Source organism: Oryctolagus cuniculus, chromosome 9 (genome assembly GCF_964237555.1).
Source record: "Oryctolagus cuniculus chromosome 9, mOryCun1.1, whole genome shotgun sequence".
Classification (NCBI taxonomy): domain Eukaryota; kingdom Metazoa; phylum Chordata; class Mammalia; order Lagomorpha; family Leporidae; genus Oryctolagus; species Oryctolagus cuniculus.
This window is the reverse complement of record NC_091440.1, coordinates 114,298,275-114,312,853: the sequence shown is the minus strand read 5'-3', so window position 1 is coordinate 114,312,853 and position 14,579 is coordinate 114,298,275. Positions and strand designations below refer to the sequence as shown.

Here is a 14,579-nt window from a genome sequence, read left to right as displayed (position 1 = left end):
ATTCCATTCTCTTCCTCCTATACCACATTGTACAGTTGAAGACAATATGCAATGAATCATCCACATATTCTACAACTTAGGGAATTGGAAGGTTTCTTAGATGATAGTGTCATTATCCCTGTACTTCCTGAGACTTAAAATTTCCAAGAGGTTGAGAAGCCTCAAGAGCTTACTATTCACCATTTGATTAGGAAGTAGAAGGGAAGTGAATAGAAGAAGCAAGTAATAACCAATTAATTTTAGAAAATTAAACACTTATACTTTCTTTAATCACCCTCAAAATTGACACCTCTTATCCCCAATGCCCTGTTTGCATAAAGTTTTAATAGACTGCTATAGTTTTAAATATTCTATAATTTGATTATAATAGGTAGGCCAGAGTTGTTAACAAAGCTCACTAGGGCCCTGGGTGTAAAATACTGACCCAAATTGCTTGGAACCATTTAGATTTCTGTTAGAATTCCCAGCTTTCTGTCTCTGGCTCAGTGGGGTAGGTCGTATAGCTTCCCTAACAAGCCACTACTTACCAAGGAACATGGAGACTTCAAGATGTACTTAACCTTGATGGAGGGAAACCTTGTATCTAATAAAGAGACATAAAAATTCCAAATTACTGCAAGGCACTGCAGCAGGCAAGCTGCAATCCCAGTCATATGAAACCTCTGTTTACAGTAACATGATGACATGAATCACAACGACTCTCCTATAAGGACTCAACTGCCTACCCGGTCATATTCCATATATTTATAATATATAATTTCATTTTCATACAAGCTTATTACACATATTAAAGCAATACTTCTCCTTGTACGGCCAAGATTCATTGATAAAACAATGAAGTGAACTAACACCCTTCCTAAATAAAGTTTCACCAATAGCACCGTATGTTAATGGACCTATTTCATTGTTAATGTGACTGACTGCTTATTGATTCTTGCAGGAATCCAGCAAGGGCTTCAGAGTACAATTTAGTTTGGAGAGCTCTGAGTCCAACATCCATGCTCAATTACAACTTTCAGAAGGGGAGATCAATAAAATTTAAATTGCTTATGGTAATCACAACTTCAAATCATTGCGATCAGCATAAGCAATCTGCTGACCCCAGCCAAGCTCCTAAATTGAAACTTGTAATGAGTGGTCATTTAGTTTGGGTCCATTCATATTATTTTGGAGGCAGGTGATGAACAATTAAAGATCAGTCGGCACCTTCTCTGCACAACATTCCCATCTTTATTCCCAAAGTATTAATATGCAGTAACCCTCGGGTTCACGCTTTTGCACTCCTTTAATGGGTATTCTGTATGAATAAGCAATTATATTTTCTATTAAACAATTTCAGTGTAATTGAATTAGCAGTTATAATATTGCTAGGGCAAGCAAAAGCTTTCCTAGGGAAAAATTAAGTGATATTGGGTAGTGCAAATTAATTTATAGAACTGAAAAATGTAACCAATTAAATAGAATTGCCTTAGCCTCCCCCTCCTCCAAAATACAATTAAGCAGCACATTGTTTCAAAGAATATGTTTCAGAGCAATTTGTTTTCAATCATAATAGCTGTTTTTCATTCATTATGAAAAGCTGTCTATTATAATGAAAATTTCATAGGCAGTTTTCCTTGACAAAGCAGGTTGCAAGTTTAAACAAAGATAGCCTGCAGATTACTTCCTTGATAAGGAGTCACCTTAGAATTACATTTTAATAAATCATTGAAAATAAATCTTCTGCATTACAGCTGAAGGTTTAGAGAAAGAAAAAGCAAATAGAGAGAAACTAATCAATGAAAATCTCCTGCTGCCAATATAATAATAGATGGACCAATGCTAATATATAAAGTGTATTACACTCACACACACAGCCAAAAAGAAAAATGTAAGATAAATATCATGGAAGTCAACTGTCACAAATGAGACTTGAGTAATAATCCCATCCTTGCCGGCGCCGTGGCTCAATAGGCTAATCCTCCACCTTGCGGCGCCGGCACACCGGGTTCTAGTCCCGGTCGGGGCGCCGGATTCTGTCCCGGTTGCCCCTCTTCCAGGCCAGCTCTCAGCTATGGCCAGGGAGTGCAGTGGAGGATGGCCCAGGTGCTTGGGCCCTGCACCCCATGGGAGACCAGGAAAAGCACCTGGCTCCTGGCTCCTGCCAGGATCAGCGCGGTGCGCCGGCTGCAGCGGCGGCCATTGGAGGGTGAACCAACGGCAAAGGAAGACCTTTCTCTCTCTGTCTCTCTCTCTCACTGTCCACTCTGCCTGTCAAAAAAAAAAAAAAAAAAAAAAAAAAAAAAAAAAAAAAAAAAATAATCCCATCCTTACCATTCATCATTCCTACTGTGCCTCCTCCAAGCACTTCGCTGAATTATAAACTAGGGTATTTAGGCCACATTTATTGCAACCTAATAAGATGGCCATCCTTGGATTACTACTAAGGCTTAAAGCATACTTCCAAGCTTTCAAAACAAAGTAAAATATAAGTGAATATGTATATGTATTGTATATATAAGTATATAATACATATAATATATGATGTGTTCACCTGTATTCCTAGAGAAGTTTGAGACTGTAATTGGAGCAAGTCTAAATATTTGTAAAGTGTGTATTAAAAGAAATTTGCATTAAAATTATAGAATTAGCAATAAATTACCAATACAATTAGTAAAACTGATGTCATTTCTGTTACTAATGCCTGGATCTGAAAAAAGCATGCAGAAGCAGTGAATGTCTCCAAATAAACTGTAAGAATGTCTAGAGTCTGGAGAACAGTGAAACTTAAAAGATTTCTGATGCAGAGAATGACAAGTCAGGTTTATAGCATGGGTTCAGTGGGGGCTTCCAGGTTCAGAGCAGACCAGGGAGATGGGCGCATTTACGGACTCCCACACTCATCCATGTTAGAATGTGGGCATTTGAATTAAGGGAGACATGGAGAAGGAAATGCATTTCATCAGTTTTTAGAAGCTGAACTGGCAGAATTTCCCATTTGATGGGCAAAGCAGAGAAATGGAGAGAGGACCTGAGAATTGCTTGAGGTTTTCATTTTGGAAAACCTGAAAAGTTGATGATGCTATTTATGAACTACAGAACACAGATTAAAGAGCAGTGTGTACTAAGGATGTTTCCCAAATCAGATTAATGTTGTTTCTGGGCCAACAATCTCAGTTGGGATAATAGTAATTATATATGTATATGTGTGTGTGTGTGTGTGTGTGTATTTTTGGTGTAGAAGTAACTACTGATTTTCCTTAGGGAAGTTTATTTTTGCATATTCCCTTCTAAGTTTTAACTCAGTCTGTGAGTTATGCCCATTGTCTGAGAAGGTATAGCTTCTGTACTTGGAAAGAATTTTTTGGTAAACTAAAAATATCTTTCTTTGGATTAGAATTAAAATTTAAAGATAATTTTCTCAAGTAAGAAGAAAAATATAAAGTATATTATATTTCTATTGAACCTCTGAAATCTAATGAGAAACTTGGAAAATATGTTCCAAATACTGGTTTAGGATTGTTACAGATTTCTTCTAATATCCAGAAAATATTCAACAAAAATTATATTTATTGTAAAGAAGTAGATATTAAATTTCTCCAACTGGAGAAAAATGATGAAGCTAAATATTTCTAGGGCTCATAGGCAAAAAGTTTAACAAATTATAGCTGAAAAATTTTTATTTTTGTTTTTCATTCTAAAAATATGGAAACAATCTGTAGGCTGGCACAATATAAAACACATAGAAACTCTATTAAAGTTAAATAAATATCTGTCTATATTTGAAATAAAGAGAAGACAATTGTTCGTGTACTTTAGGTTCTCTTATTACTTATTTGAAAGGCAGAGTTACAGAGAGAAAGAATGAGAGAGAGAGAGAGAGAGAGAGAGAGAGAGAGATTTCCCATCTTCTGGTTCACTCCCCAAGTGGCTGCAATGTCTAGGAGTTGGGCAGACTGAAACCAGGAGCCAGGAGCTTCTTCTGGGTCTCCTGTGGGGGTACACAGGCCCTAGTCCCTGGGCCATCCTCCACTGCTTTCTCAGGCACAGTAGCAGAGAGCTGGTTCGGAAGTGGAGCAGCAGGGACTTGAACAAGTGCCCCTGTGGGATGCCGGCGTCGCAGGTGACAGCTTTACCTGTTACACCACAATGCTGGCCCCAGTATGCAACTATTTTAATGAAGGTGTTTTAGCATTTAATAATTCACTATGGGAGCTTGTGTTGTGGCACCGTGTGCTAAGCAGCCACTTGGGAGGACTCCATCTCTTAACAGAATGCTTGGGATCAAGTCCTGTCTCCGTTTCCAATCCAGCTTCCTGATAATGAACCTGAGAGGCAACAGAGGATGTCCCAAGAACCTGGGTAACTGTCATCCATGTGAAAGACCCAGACAGAGTTCTTGATTCCTGGCCTTGTGAAGACTCACCCCCGGTCAGGCAGCAACTTAGGAAGTGAACCAGATTAAAGATCGATCTTTCCTTTTCTGTCACTCTGCCTTTCAAATGAATAATAAATCTTTTAAAAAATGCATTATTCCTCTCTCTATATACATGTACATATACATGGACACACTCTGACATAATCCACACATCATCTATTTTATTTCAATAACTTACTACTGAAATTTTTATGGCAATGATTTGTACTTCAGATTTTCTAAAATAGATAATTGAAAACCACATAAACTTTAGGAATAAGAAAGTATTTCCTTGGGTTTCATGGCCACTGTAAACTTCACTTTCTTGTATTATTTCTGAATTCCAAACTCTGATGAAGCATAACAATAGTTGATGAAGTATTTCCATTTTGACACAAAGTTGCCATCCCTATCCATGCTCATGGATAGACTATTTTTGACTTGATGAGGCTTCTTGTTTCTGCTGTTTCCTTTCGTTCTTCAGCATCATCTGATGAATACGTGGAAGACTCCCTTTTTCTATTCAATATCTCCAGGTACCCAACTCTTAAATCATAATTTAAAACTTCAGCTCACTATACCTAATATGTATTAAATACCTCCCAAGTGCTCTGCTAGATGATAAAAAGAAAAAAACTGGACTGAATCTCTTCTTCTTTGTCGTCTTCTTCTTTTTTCTTTGACAGGCAGAGTTAGACAGAGAGAGAGAGAGAGAGAGAGAGAGAGAGGCAGAGAGAAAGGTCTTCCTTCCATTGGTTCATCCGGCCACTACGGCCAGTGCGCTGCGCCCATCCGAAGCCAGGAGCCAGGTGCTTCCTCCTGGTCTCCCATGCGGGTTCAGGGTCCAAGCACTTGGGCCATCCTCCACTGCCTTCCCGGGCCACAGCAGAGAGCTGGACTGGAAGAGGAGCAGCCGGGACAGAATCCGGCACCCCAACCGGGACTAGAACCCCGGGTGCTGGCGCCACAAGTGGAGGATTAGCCTAGTAAGCTGCAGTGCCGGCGGACTGAATCTCTTCTAATAATATGTATTCCTACTTGGTGAAATCAGTAGCTAAGAATATTTATACTTACTACTCTAGACTGGGGATAGACATGCACATGGAAAACACCATGTGGAAAGGGAGGCAGAGATGAGGTGATCCTTCTGTGAACCAAGGAACACCCAAGATTGCAGAAGTGAAGGGTGCAGCATAGAACAGATGCTTCCTCACAGCCCTCAGAAGTCAACACTGCCAACCTTGAACCCAGACTCCTAGTTTCAAGAACATTGAGACAATAAATTTTAGGTGCTTAATGCATTCATTTTGTGAGACTTGTTACAGCAGCTATGGGAAGCTAATATAAGAATACTCCAAAAAGTATGTGGCAAATGGAATTAAAAGATAAGTTCTTATTGGTAAAATCTTTTTGATATTCATGCATATGAGAATATTTTATTCCATAATTAACAAAGAAATGCTGAGCTTTCATTACATTATAAATACATACACATATACCAAGGGTTTTCATAAACTTCATGGGGAATTAATATTATAACAAACTATGCACAGATTTCTAATTTTCTGCATCAAAAGAAATGTGTCTTTTAATTCCATTTTCCATGAACTTTTTTGAAGTACCCTACTCTAAGTATTTTTATGTATGTATAAATAACTGAAAAGTACACCAGAAAAATTCACTTGATTGACATTGTTTCAAGTAGACCGTTGATTGAAATCTGGAACAATTAAACACTGAATCCAATTACTGAACATTAAAGTCTCAAATTGAGAAGAATAAACTTTAAGGAAAAATTTCAAAAGTTAAAGTTTTTTGTATCAGAAATGTCCCTAAACGTATCCCCTTTTCTTTGAAGCCTAAGAGGATATCACTCTTTAAGTTGCTTCTCTAAGATTGTAACTAAGGGCACACGGGTAGAAAGGCAGCATTCCTGGTTCTTATCACACTGAATAGTTGCTTCTTGGAATTTTGATTTTCCTATGAGACTGCTTTCCCCATATGCTTGCATTTCTTTTTGTGTTTCTCTTTATGGGATGTGGATCCTGTGAAGGTAAGGTTCCGAACACTCACCTTGGAGAAATATACAGTTGGCTAATGACAAAAATCAGCTTGGTATCTTTTCTTCCTAAAGAAAACACAGCTTTGCATAAAACACCTCCCCATAAAACTAGTATAGGATCACTTTTAATTGGGCAAATCCCAGGTTAGGGTCAGAACATTTTAATACCCTCCCATTCATTGGAACAAGAGCATCATTTCTTCTGTTAGGAGAATTTCTTAGGGATACTTTTTTAATTTTTAGTGTATGTAACATTACCATTGTACTTAAGAACATGGGCTCTGGAATTAAGGTACACCTGTATTTTCTGCGTTAATGGCAATGCCAATCTTGCAAGGAGACAGGAAGGAGATAAATACTGTGAACTACATAACACTACACTTGAAGTATAGGATTGAGTATCAAATGCTCAAAAGCTCTCAATTGTATTCTTGTTTAAAAATATTTTATTTATTTGAAAAGTAGAGTGATGGAGGGAGAGACAAAAAAAAGAGGGAAATCTTCCATCCACTGGTTCATTTCCCATTATGGCCTCCACAGCCAGGCAGGGCCACACTGAAGCCAGGAACCTGAAACTCCACCTGGCTCTCCCACATGAGTGGCAGGAGTCCTAGTACATGAAACATCATCTGCTGCTTGCCCAGGCACATTAGCAGGGAGCTGGTTTCAAGGCAGAGCAGCCAAGACTTGAAGCAACACTCCAATATGGGATGATGGCAAGCATCAGCTGTGCCTACTGTGCCACAATGCCAGGCCCCTTCAAATGTATTGGTTTTTTGTTTTTTTGTTTTTTGTTTTTTGTTGTTTTTTTTTTTTTTTTTTTTTTTTTGACAGGCAGAGTGGATAGTGAGAGAGAGAGACAGAGAGAAAGGTCTTCCTTTGCCGTTGGTTCACCCTCCAATGGCTGCCACGGCTGGCGCACTGCGCCGATCCGATGGCAGGAGCCAGGTGCTTCTCCTGGTCTCCCATGGGGTGCAGGGCCCAAGCACTGGGGCCATCCTCCACTGCCTTCCTGGGCCACAGCAGAGAGCTGGCCTGGAAGAGGGGCAACCGGGACAGAATCCGGAGCCCCGACCGGGACTAGAACCCGGTGTGCCGGCGCCACTAGGTGGAGGATTAGCCTAGTGAGCCGCGACGCCGGCCTCTTTTTTTTTTTTTTTTTAAGATTTATTTATTTTATTTGAAAGTCAGAGTTATACAGACAGAGAAGGAGAGGCAGAGAGAGAGATCTTCCATCCACTGCTTCACTCCCCAATTGGCTGCAACGGCCGGAGTGCGCCGATCTGAAGCCAGGAGCCAGGAGCTTCTTTCAGGTCTCCCATGCAGGTACAGGGACCCAAGGACTTGGGCCATCCTCTACTGCTTTCCCAGGCCATAGCAGAGAAGTGGATCAGAAGTGGAACAGCCGGCTCTCGAACCTGCGCCCTATGGGATGCCAGCACTGCAGCCAGCGGCTTTACCCGCTATGCCACAGCACCGGCCCTTCAAATGTATTCTTAACTGCAGTAGTAATATTAATAATATGGCCAGCTTTGAGTCACTGTTAGCAATTAGAAATTTCCATTTGGCAGATAGGGTGCCTCTGAAGTGATCGTGAGGGCCAGTAAGCAGTTTTATTTGCTCACATCACTTCAATACAATCTAACTTGGGTCTCCAAATATTAGGCTGTGAAGTTGGGAACATCCACGCCTGTCGTATATAATGTTGCTATCTACATAAACATTGAGGCTTCTCAGGGAAAGACAAATATGAGACAGAGAAGCATAACGGAAATAAAATAGGAACTGTAAACAGTTCCATCTAAGTGAGAATCTCTTAGAAAGGCGAAGTAAACTTTGCCACTCTCTACAGTTCTAAAGATTTTATACACTACCCACGTTTAGTTCCTCTGTCAGACCTGCCATTTTATGTGTAATATAATACTGCTTAAGGTTATCAATCTTTAAAAAAGTATACCACTGCTTTATAGCCACTCCTGCTTTGCAATACAAATGACATAATTACTGGTTCTGGCTGGAGGGGGTCCAGCTCGTCTGGTTCATTTTTTAAATGCAAATCTTATTAAGTATTTTATCCTAAAATGGCTAATGCAAAAAGGGCAGTCCTCGACTAAGACGGACAACATGCCTAAAAAATAAATACTAGGCAAGTAATGAAACCTGAATTAAATCAGTGTACTGGAAACGAAATTGATTACTTATTGAAATATGTTAACATGGTGTAATAGGTAACTGCCAAAGTCAGATACACAATAATATTACATGAATCATTGTCAGATAATCACGAAGGTTTATAAGAGCAGTAAGACATTTTAAAAACTTCACCAAAATCTAGATGCCTATAAAAAATTATAAGTAGTCATCTATGTATCATATAGTTCAATTAAGAAGGCCCTTTTATTCTCAATAGGTCGTCTTTTTTACTTTTCTTCAAAATTCATTGATCTGCTGTGCAATGGAATAACGGTTACCTTTTCTGTAAATACTTGTAAGAAATTTTTAGGAATCTTAAGTTCAAGATTTCATCTGTGGACCAAAGTCCTTTTGAAAATTCATTTTTATCTTTAAATATATAATACATTTAAAAAGTGGGTTTTTTTTATACTTTATATGTGCAAAGGATTGCATGTGTGCAATTGAAAGAACAGTAAAATGAACGCCCCTATACAGACCACTGATCTAGCTTAAGAGAAGGTAATTTCTGTCTTTGGAACTACCTGAGTGGAACAATGCCTTTTAGAAGATTACTTTAATCTTGAAACTATACTGAGAATAATTTAATTAAATTATTTGATTGCTTTGGAACATAAGTTTCTAGAATGTATCCATTATTACCCATAGGTTTTTTTTTTTTTAAAGATTGTTTCAAAGTTCAGTTTAAACAATTTGCCATGTAATTTCAAAAACTGAAATGTAATACTTCATACATTTGTTCAGTGCTTAACAATTACAGAACATTGCACAGCTGTTGTTATTCTACAAGTTATTTGTATTCCTGAAAGATGAAATTCTTAGTATTTATTAAATTAAATAGCAGCAGGGGAAAGCTAGGGCAGAAAACCAATCCAAACTCAAACAATTGCACTATCCTTGAACTTTAGATTTGGTCATTTATGCCTCAGTTTCCCGTATGTACATATTTGGAAAGTTTCCTGCATGCCTCCCAGATTGACAAAATATTTGAGTATCTTGTCTGCCTGATCAAAGAGAACTCAACAAAGAGTGAAAAGCCCATTGACTCACGCTGGGAAGAAAGTGACTTCATTAGCACATCATAGGAGTGTCCCTTTGAAATTGTGTTAAATTGTGCTAACAGTTTGGTTAAGAGGTGAGAGTGTGACTGGTTTAAACTTGTCTCATTAACTTATATTGTGATTCTGAGCTGAATTTTGCAAGTCTGTTACAGTCTTTTCTCACCTTTCTCCTTAGAATTCCTTCCACTCTGTACTGATCAGCTTTTGACTGTTATCAAGGCTCTGTTCTTGAGTGATTTCTAGCCCTAGGACTCTTCCTTTGTTTCAGTCAACAAGGACTATTAGCAGCTCATTTTACCAAAGAGGGGCCATTTCATTGTATTTTGTTGTTTCAGCAGCTCTTTGTCTTCCCCTTGAAGGAGAAATGAACCACCAAGCTTTCCAGAGAGGCAGACACTCAGGGAAGCATATTGCTCTATGTGATGAGAAATGTCGAACGAGGCCCAAGTGACTGGACACACACACCCTAAGGGTTAGCCATGCAACCAATAATTAAGTTCTTAGACGCTGATTACTTTCTGTTGCTTAGATGCAAAGCAAACAGAAGTGTCGTACACAGGATAAAGCCAAAGAGCTGAGTACGTGTAAACCTCTTTTTGGAAGATTTATTACATGTCACAGTGTGGCTATAACTTATTCTCATCTGTCCCTCTTGGCACTTACCAACAGTGATGAAAATGGAGAGTCTTTACTCAGGGAACTCTTGACTGCATTGCTATTAAATTATTTGCATATTGGTAGCACAGAGGGATCCTGGGATGGCATTTTTCCAAGTTTCATTACCTACCCCTCACCACTTAATAAGAGTTCCCACAATTCCAGTGAGGTGGAGAGAAAACTGTAGAATTTTTTGTTGTTGTTGCCTTTTGAGCATTCTCAGTATTTACTAATGAAAATACAAGACAAATGACAGTAAGTGGAAGAACAGAGAGATAGATGGGTGGATGGAAGGACTCAATTGTTTATTAACAAAGTTAGTTGTGTGGTTCTTTGGAGGGGGTGGGATTAAGCAAATTAGTATAATTGTATCACATGGCCATAGAGCCCTGTTGGTGTCAAAATATAGTTTATCTTGTTCATTGCCATGACCAATCCTGTCATGGTAACTCATTATGTCCCAGACAAACAGCCATGGATCTTTCTCTGTTCAATTGTTTGCTTTTCTCTAGAAAGCTTGTATGCTTGGATATGCATTGCTATATACTTACCTTAACAACTAAAATTACACAGTTCACTCTAGACTACCTAGTATCATTATTCTGAGCATTTTTAAGGGCTATTTTTGTCATTAGCAGCTTAACTTTTAAACATTTGACTTTCCCTGTTTCATTTACAGAGGGGAAATCTTAAAGTGAATATCTGATTCTTAATCCAACAGGAATTTTCCTTCCCTCTTTCACTTGGACTCTTCCATTGTGCTCTTCTACGAGGGGACCTCAAAAAGTTTGTGAGAAATGGAATTAAAGGATGAATTTAATTTCATGCAAAAATTTCGAAATCCATGCATGGTGTTTTCATTGTATGCAACTTAAGTGAACTTTCTGAAGAGCCTTTGGATCTACACATTAAAGTATTTCATCAACAGGATCAAGATACTTGGGATGAGTCTTCAAAACAAAACACTCTTTCAAAAAAATTCTTCCTCACTGAACCCTAATCTTTGACTTGCCTCAAATCCACCTAATCCCTTCCTTGTTAATTATACAAATTATAGAAAAGATTCAACAATTATTTGCTGATTTATAGCACAACACAGATTGCCTAAATAAAATAATTGTTTATTTTTTTCAATTGTTCTCAAGTGTCTCAATCCACTATCCTTTAAACATTGTTGTCCTCTAATTTTGCTGTTTTTAAATTTTTCCTCTCCTTGTCCACTGGTTCAGTCTCCAAATGTCCACAACTGAGCTGATCCAAAGTCAAAAACCAGGAGCTTCTTCCAGGTCTCCCACGCCTGTGCAGGGGCCCAAGGACTTGGGCAATCTTCTACTGCTTTCCCAGGCCATGCAGAAAGCTGGATCAGAAGAGGAGCAGCCGGAACTAGAACTGGCACCCATATGGGATGCTGGCACTTCAAGCTAGGGCTTTAACCTGCTGTGCCACAGCACTGGCCTCTTTGTCTTTTTTTTTTTTTTTTTTTAAGATTTTATTTATTTATTTGAGAGGTGGAGTTACAGACAGAGAGAGAGGGAGAGAAAGAGAGAAAGGTCTTTCATCCACTGGTTCACTTCCCAAATAGCTGCAACTCTGGAGCTGGACTAATTGGAAGCCAGGAGTTCAGAGCTTCTTCTGGGTCTTGCGCATGGGTGCAGGGGCCCAAGTACTTGGGCCACCCTCAACTGCTGGATCGGAAGAGGAGTATCCAGGATTCAAACCGATGCCCATATGGGATACTGGCACCACAGGTGAAGGTTTAGCCTACTACAGCACAGCACTGCCCCCTCCTTGTCCTTTGTAAAATCTTTAAGGAAATTCTTAACCACTTTTATAGCTTATTCAACTATTAATATACAAATGTCTTTAAATGCCTATTCAACATATTCATTAGGACCTGCTAGAGATCTCGAAAATGCAACAGATTCATTTATCCAGCAATAATTTATTTAGATCTCTCCAGCTATGACCATGGTAGAATACTCAATTTTGAAATTAAATTCTCATCACAAACAAATAGCAACTCTGGGAAAATATATAAGGGAACTGTTTGTAGGCACTGGAAAACAACCAGGCAAGACTACAACTCACACAAAAAGGGGATGCTCATGGCTGAACACCATAATCACCTACCAGAAACTTGAGTATATCCTGAGCTGCACAAGTGCCAGGAGAACAAGTTCCTGGCTCAGAGAAGCCACTGGAAAGACTATAGAATGCTCAATAAAGTTGGGCCTATTATGCCACATTTAAGGTCCTTGCTGGAAAAGCCTGGGATCCCAATACGTGGGATGGATCAACTGCATCTGTGCACCCAAATGCCTGGGCTTTCCAAGTCCTCTAAATTCTTAGATCCAGCAGAGGAGGCCCATGCCTCTTTTTTAAGAATCAAACTTTGTGCATGTAGAAAATCACTAGAGTCCTCTCCCCAACAAGGAAAGAGCACCATCCTCATCTCTTCTCCTGAACTTCAGATCAAAAATTTGGAATAAGTTGGGCCTGAGTAGTGAGAAAATGTACTATATCTCCCAAAAGAATGTCATTGATTATCAAGCAAATATGGGAAAGAATCTGGGAGCACTTGTAATGTGAGGGTTCTTGATCAAGAGGACAGGACATAAAACCAGATAAATGAGTATTTAATGACTTAGAGACATTCTCTCTGGATGTAGGATTTAACACTTGACAAGGACCTCTAAGTATGGCTAAACCTCTCCCAATCTGGCTCTTAGAAGTCTCAGGAAGACACGGCCCAGGCTGAGTGACGTTATGATGCTTGAATTATCATGAAAGATGGTTGAGAAATGGATATAAAGGCTTAGGAAAGTGGACATTCTGAAGTGAACATTTTCCAGAAGACTAGAAGACCTGTAAGAGAGTGATGTGACACTGGGAGATCCAGGGGACACACCATTTAACAAGATCATCGGGCAGGCCCTAGTGAGATGGACCAGAATCAGTAAGTATAGTGACGGCTCTGGTCCCCAAGTCACAGTGAATGATAGGAGAGGCTCTGAAAGCAATAAAGACTGATTTGCAGCATTAACTACCGCAGCCTGGAGTCTTGATTAACAAAGCAAGGGCATCAGTTTAAAAAAGTTGTGAAAAGGGCTAATAGAATACAGTATCTCTCCAGACAAATAGGTGGACAGTTAATAAAGGTACCTCTTAGTGAAAAGCAGGAATGGGTAAACAGGTGAAAATAGTCACCTCAATTTTAAAAAAATTCAAGATTTGTTAACTAAAAAGGTGGCTATGTTAGGTGTATTTTGTAATAATTCCCTTAATCATTACCCAGATAGACCTTTGGATATTTATTTGGGTACTATTACTTTGCAGAGAGAGAAAACTCAACAGCTATTATTGGTCATTTGGACACATAAAGTTAGAATTTCGTCATGTGGGGGTTAGGAAGTAAATGGAGTTCTAATTGGACTGAATGAAGTTAGTCCACAAAGCCACATGTTATTTTCTCAAACTGCAAATATGTAATTGGGTTTGACATACTTGGGAGTTAGAGTGACTTTGGCCTATGGAGTAAAAGCTATAGTCTTGGGAAAAGCCAAGTAGGAGGCTCTGTAACTAACATTCCAAAGTTATTATCAAATTTCTGGGGATACAAGGGATTTTAAAGCCTTCTTTAAGGATTTCAGGTGCAACAATTCTGCCATAACTGGTCATTGCTCAGATTGATGGAGGCTACCACAGATTCAAGCAAGTAGTAGCTGCCATGCTGTGAAGAAGGGATTGGCCAGGAAGGAACGTGCGGGAACATCCAGGACACTGAGTTGTTCTATGTCCTGTGCAAATATAAAAATTGCTGAGTTTGGGGTGGAAGTTTGGCCTAGCAATTAAGCCACCAGTTAGAACACCCACATCTCTCATCAGACTACCTCAGTTGGATTCATTCCCACATTTGCTTCCATTTCCAGCTTCCTTCTAATGCAGACTCAAACAAGTGATGAGGTAGTAATGATGGCTCAAGTAATCAGATTCCTGTCACCCACATAGGAGATCTGGATTGAGGTCCCTGCTCCTGGCTTAACCATCCCCAAACTCCAGCCATTGCAGACATTTGGGTAGTGAAATAGCTTATGGGGACCCTCTCTCTATTTCTATTTCTATCTCTAACTAACTCCCTATCTTATCTATGTCATTCTCTCTGTCTCTTCCTGTGTATGTCTCTTTCAAATAAATAATTCTTTAAAATGAT

The 14,579-nt window shown here is 39.2% G+C and overlaps 1 long non-coding RNA gene across 1 annotated transcript in view; it reads right to left on the bottom strand.

The window, feature by feature from the left end:
- LOC103348973 (uncharacterized) overlaps nucleotides 1–14,579 on the bottom strand; it is a 145,806-nt gene that overhangs the window by 74,611 nt on the left and 56,616 nt on the right. Inside the window, exon 6 of the long non-coding RNA XR_011379008.1 lies at nucleotides 528–583. This is a non-coding gene — a long non-coding RNA (uncharacterized lncRNA). The remainder of the gene's footprint in view (nucleotides 1–527; nucleotides 584–14,579) is intronic.